The sequence below is a fragment of the Procambarus clarkii genome, chromosome 54 (genome assembly GCF_040958095.1).
Source record: "Procambarus clarkii isolate CNS0578487 chromosome 54, FALCON_Pclarkii_2.0, whole genome shotgun sequence".
Classification (NCBI taxonomy): Eukaryota; Metazoa; Arthropoda; class Malacostraca; order Decapoda; family Cambaridae; genus Procambarus; species Procambarus clarkii.
This window is the reverse complement of record NC_091203.1, coordinates 17,670,111-17,676,110: the sequence shown is the minus strand read 5'-3', so window position 1 is coordinate 17,676,110 and position 6,000 is coordinate 17,670,111. Positions and strand designations below refer to the sequence as shown.

At 37.3% G+C, this 6,000-nt stretch overlaps 1 protein-coding gene across 1 annotated transcript in view; it reads left to right on the top strand.

The window, feature by feature from the left end:
• The first annotated feature begins 2,405 nt into the window (after window positions 1-2,405).
• Window positions 2,406-6,000, top strand: part of LOC123752792 (uncharacterized) — an 85,680-nt gene continuing 82,085 nt past the window's right edge. The window contains exon 1 of the mRNA XM_069305152.1: window positions 2,406-2,455. The gene's annotated coding sequence lies outside the window, so the exon portion shown is untranslated. The remainder of the gene's footprint in view (window positions 2,456-6,000) is intronic.

Sequence of the window (6,000 nt, the reverse complement as noted above, 5' to 3'; positions counted from 1 at the left end):
ATGAAACAAATAATAATCGTAAAGTAAAAATAATCTTAAAAATAAATTATTTAATATAGCTTAGTTGTGAACCTATAATTAGTTTGATCTTAAGAAAACAAAATGAACTGAATAATTAATTACAGTAAATGATGTATAAATCAAATTACAATTAAATTTAAAAATTAAACAAAAATAACACCGTAAGATTATATTTATGAGCAATATTTTACTATAACACTGAGGTAGATCTTTACATAAATACTAAGTCTGCTGCAATTTTAGAATTATTATAGCAAAACACAACAATAAATGCAAGTATACCAAAAATTTAAACAATTAGAAGTAGAATAAAGATCATTAGATTGCCATGAGGGAACACAAGTTTGGTGGAGAAAACAAAAAATCAGTAGAGACTGTCAAGATGAATATATTACCAAAAAATGAGACAAATGATAATTGTAAAGTAAAATAATCTTAAAGATAATTAATTTTATTTAGCTTAGTTTTTAACCTATAATTAGTATGAACTTAATTAAGAAAACAAAATGAGATCAATAATTAATTACAATAAATGACATAAATCAGTACAATTAAATTTAAAAGGAATAGGGTAAGATTAGATTTAAGAGTAAAATTTTACAATGATACTGAGGTAGATGCTTGTATAAGTGCATGGAGACTGATTACTTAGGAACTTATATGAATGAGAGAACATTAGTTAAATGTTAAGGCAGAGACAGCACCTTGGACAAGGTTAGATTAAGTTAGGTTAGGCTCAGGCACTCAAAGAGTTATTTTCAGTATTGGCATTGGTCGGGTTAAGGTTTTTAGATATACCACAATCACTAAAGAAGGCCAGTAGTTGTTGGTCACACTTTATTTCATATCTTTTTCCTGCACTTTATTTCTTTACAATGATCGTTCCATTCCAATTAAACCCTGGTCGTATCAAGCACTGCTTGATAAGACCAGGGTTTAGTTTGCGAATTTTACGCCTGAAGAGGAGGGATCAACGCTGCTTTGTAAGGCACTCATTTATATAGAGGTTGGTTTTTTGCTTAGCAGCTGATTGTATGAGGTTAAACTTAACAGCGGAATTTGCAAGTTTGATGAGCATTCTCCTACTGCTACGGGAACTGTTTTTATCTATCCTGACAGCTGATTTAATATCAACATTGACTTTGATCTTTGAATTAACGTGGGCTACGTTACAACAATTCTCACCTTGTTGTTCATCAGGTAGATCAGTAGAGCTAATTATCATGGAGTCATGAAGTTGTTGCTGCTCTAGGTAGTCTTCGGAAGCCGCCTGGTGAATCTGAAGGAGATTTATTTGTTTTTCTAGCTTTTGTAGGAAGTCACTTTGAGCTGAGTGGGTTTCCTCGGCCTGAATCTTATGTATTTGATCCATTGCGTCGTCTGCAACAGCTTGTAAGTTGAGAATTTCTTGGTTAATGTTCGTCGACGATTCAAGAAGGCGGTCTATGGTTTGTTGTTGTTGGGTGACTGTGGCTGGGAGGGCCGAAATAGCTTCAGATTGCAGGAGCACAAGGCTGTGCAGTTTCTGCAGCCATGGGTTTATTACCTCCCAGTAGCCCTTGTAACTATGTCTGAATCTGTGTATGGCTACTGCAATGTCTCTGGATATCTTTTTGTCAGGCTTGAAAGAGTAATACCCAGTGGCTAGTTCGTACCATATTCCAGTGGCTTGTTCGTACCATATCCCAGTGGATCTTTCTTTCGTTACATTGGCGACTTTTGATAGTTGGGAGTATTTATTTTATAGTTGTAGTGTAAACTGCTGCCCCAGCAAAACCTCTTTCTTGATCAACTGATCCATCTGTGAAGATGTGAGTCGTCGTAGTTCTTGAGATGCTTTCTATTTGTTGTTCTATGACTGCTTTGAGCTTCTGCGAATCGCATGCTGATTTTTTAACAGGTAATTCTTCAATGATTATCTTTAGACTCGTTTTTTCCATTGAGAAGGCTGCCGAAAGTGTTGATATGGTCTGTCTTCTTCGTTGTTGAGTGTAGGCCTTTGGTAGTAAATATATACATTTAGGTCTACAGTCTTAGAATTACTCACAATAAAATTTTCTAAGACTAAATAAAATATTCGAACTAAAACTAATATTTTTTGCTAATAATCAGTTACGCGATAGAAAGCCTGCTAATAAAATTCCTATTTTAATTTAATTATAAAATAGAAATGCAAAGATTTAATGGAAATTATTAAAATAAGTAGTCAAGCTCTTTGAGTCTTCACACCATTTTGTTCCACTGGAAGCGAAGCTGACGGTTCTGTCAATAGATGGCGCTGTTATGGTGGTCGTGGCAGCTTTTGTGGGGAACTTTCTACCTTTTCCCTAAAGTGTTTGGTGTTAAGTCAACGAGGTGCCCGGCCCGCCGTCACCCCTCAGTCAGTCCACTGTTGTCTGTGTAGTACCTTCTCTCATACTTTAAGTGTTTTAAGGTAAATGTAAATTTTAACTTATTTAAGGATCTTGTTCAATGTTTATTGTAATAGTTACCTTTCGTGGAATTTATAGTTTAACATGTATTGATTCTATTAGCTGAAGTTAGTAATATTTTATTAATGAACTTAGAAAGGATAATGCTTAGTTCGTGTTAAAAGTATGCATTTGGAGCTACTAATGTAGTAAGAACTCCCCACGCGCTTAAAATGTGATATATTGTTCACTGTTATTTTCCTGAGCAGTTAGAGCTTAACCACTCTTAGACCAAATAATACTTTCCCTTTCATTAAGTAAATGCTGTTTCTTAGATGTTCTGAAATGTAGTTGAATTTGGCTTCCTACGAGGAGCTAATAAAACTTTAAAGACGGTTTAATTTTTTTTTTTTTATTGACGGCTTCTGAACTGCATAATGACTTTACCTCCTAGATAATATTATCCAATCACTGAACTTGGTTAGACCCTAAACACATTGCTACGGACTTTAATAATATTTAAATGCCATTTTTTAGTTTCTCGCTTCACGGTAACGTAAAACTGTACTAATCATTTATCTTAGCCTCTTAAGACACTTTCAAACGAATAAAAGGCTTCAGATGACTTAATTTTTTTAAACATTGCTCTTGGGTTAACTATTTGCTAGACAAGGATAAACTTTTGAACTTTACTACACTATACTTTCAGTTTGAGTAATTACCACTATCGGTAACTTTGGACCGGACTTGCGTCCACTACAAAAGTGTAAAATTCATTTTTTATCCAATCGACCTCGGGATAGTATCAAAATAGGCGCGTTTAGATTGCGCAAAATTTGATAACAAATGAAAGATGTAACGCAAAAATTTGTCGGAACACTGGAAAGATATAAATAATTTTGTGATAATTAAAATGTTAAAATTCCAGGTATTATTAGGGGACTAGTCTTAAAATACGCGCTTTTATTGCGAACAATTTGATACCAAAATGAAAGACGTAACACGAATTCTGATGTTATCAAATTGAAAGAGTATAAACATTAGGTTTCAGTGTACCAATTGGTGCTCGTTCACGGGTAACTTTAGGCTTTTCTGCGGGGAGTCACGCCAGGCTTTTGGACATTATATTCATACACACCTGTAAACACTCTCAGCAGTGTTCGTCCGGGGATGACTCACAGCTTCTTCAGCAAACTCGTGGAGAGACCTTGGCTGCCTTGAGTAGACTGATCCATCGTCAAATACAGCAGTCCCAGGTCAACTCTGTAATCAGACACGTCATTAGTACTGGGGCTAGGGAACCTCACTTACAGGCTTAGACACAAAGTCCACCTATCCACTCCATAGATGGCGTTGCTGTCTAAGCGCCACCTCACCAGAGGTCAGCAGCGGCTATGTTATGAGCTGATTAAGACGGGAATCCAGCACCTGTGGCTGGTATATCCCGTCTTCACTAGATGGCGTCGTCCATTTGGAGGGGGTTTCAGGAGCGGACTCACAGATGGCGTTGTCGTCACTGCTCCATGCTACGACGCTGGACTCGGGTCCGTAACAACGGGTTTCGGAAAGACACCTCCCTTGTGTTTGTTGACAGCGTGTTGATGATGGCAGAACTTTGGTCTCCACAACACCTCATCCAAGAGAATTTATAGGAGCTGAATTTGCCCCACGACTCTGGTCAAACAACGATGGCTGACTACTCCTTCCTCCCTCACGCCTTGGCACTTTGTCCAGATACCAGTAACTGATAGAAGGGTCACATTTACTTTATTTTGATACTGATAATTAAGTTAATTCAAATGAGATGTTTTATGATGTAAAAAGTCGAAAGACTGATGTATTTAAGAATAATTCCCAACAAAATAGCTGGTGAATTTATAATAGTATGTGGCAACGATATCCCGTTTTCTATAGACGGAAAATTCCACTACAAGCTACATTTTCTATGGGATAATTTGTGTATACAACGGCAGCAGCAATATTACCTGCAAATTGCATGTAATATTATTAAATGGTGTCGGATTTTCCGACAGTGTAGAATCACCCCTAAACGTACACAGTACCGTGACCACCGCACCAATGATCGTCTATAAGGATTGGTCAGTCCTGGTGCTTATTAAATAAGCTCCCTGACTGATCAACCCCCGACGACACTCATGGATCTATTACGCTAAACGCTACCAAGAATCTATTCGCCGAAAACATGCCCAAACATAACAACAAGCAAGGTAGGGGTGCCTCTCGCTCTGGTTCCATTACTCCTAGAGTTCTGAATGAAACACTGGCAACGCTGCAACCCTCGCCGATGTTGGTAAACACAGCATCCGCTCCCCCTCCTCACTCCCCCCTTCAACTCACCTCGAATCTCTAGCTGTAGAATTCACTCAATCTATGGCTCCCTGTCCAAACTTCAAACCTCTCCGAAGTAATCCATGGCTCCAGAAACTGCACAACCTTGTGAAAATGCAATCAGAAGCTATTTCGGCCCTCCAAGCCACAGTCACCCGACAACAACATACCATAGACTGCCTCCTTGAATCGTCGACGAACAACAACCAAGAAATTCTCAACATACAAACTGTTGCAAATGGTGCAATGGATCAAATACGTAAGATTCAGGCCGAAGAAACCCACTCAGCTCAAAGTGACCTCCTTCAAAAGCTGGAAAAACAGATCAATCTCCTTCAGATTCACCAGGCGGCTTCCGGAGATGACCAAGAGCAACAACAACTTCATGACTCCCTGATAATTAGCTCTACTGATCTATCTGATGAACAACAAGGTGAGGATTGCTGTAACATAGCCAACACCCTAATTAATTCAAAGATCAGTGTCAATGTTCAAATCAAATCGGCTATTAGGATAGATAAAAACAATCCCCGTATCAGTAGGAGAATGCTCATCAAACTTGCAAATCCCTCTGCGAAGTTTGACCTCATACAATCAGCTGCTAAGCAAAAAACCAACCTCTATATAAATGAGTGTCTTACAAAGCAGCGTGGATCCCTCCTCTACAGGCTGCGCCAAATTCGCAAACAAAAACCTGGTCTTATCAAGCAGTGCTACACTAGGAATGGTACGATTTTTGCGAAGAAGGAAATTACAGGAAAAAGATATGAAATAAAATGTGACCAACAACTCCTGGCCTTCTTAAGTGATTGTGGTATATCTGAAAACCTGAACCCGACCAATGCCAGTACTTAAAATAACTCTTTCAGTGCCTGAGCCTAACCTATCTTAATCTAACTTTGTCTAAGGTGCTGTCTCTGCCTTACCTTTTACCTAATGTTCTCTCATTCATATAATTTCCTAAATAATCCATCAAGTCTCCATGCACTTATGCAAGCATCTACCTCAGTTTCATTGTAAAATTTTACTCTTAAATCTAATCTTACCCTATTCCATTTATATTTTAAATTTATTTGTATTGATCTATATCATTTATTGAAATCAATTATTGATCTCATTTTTGTTCTTTTAATTAAATTCATACTAATTATAAGTTAAAACTAAGCTTAATAAAATTTATTATCTTTAAGATTATTTTACTTTACAATTATCATTTGTC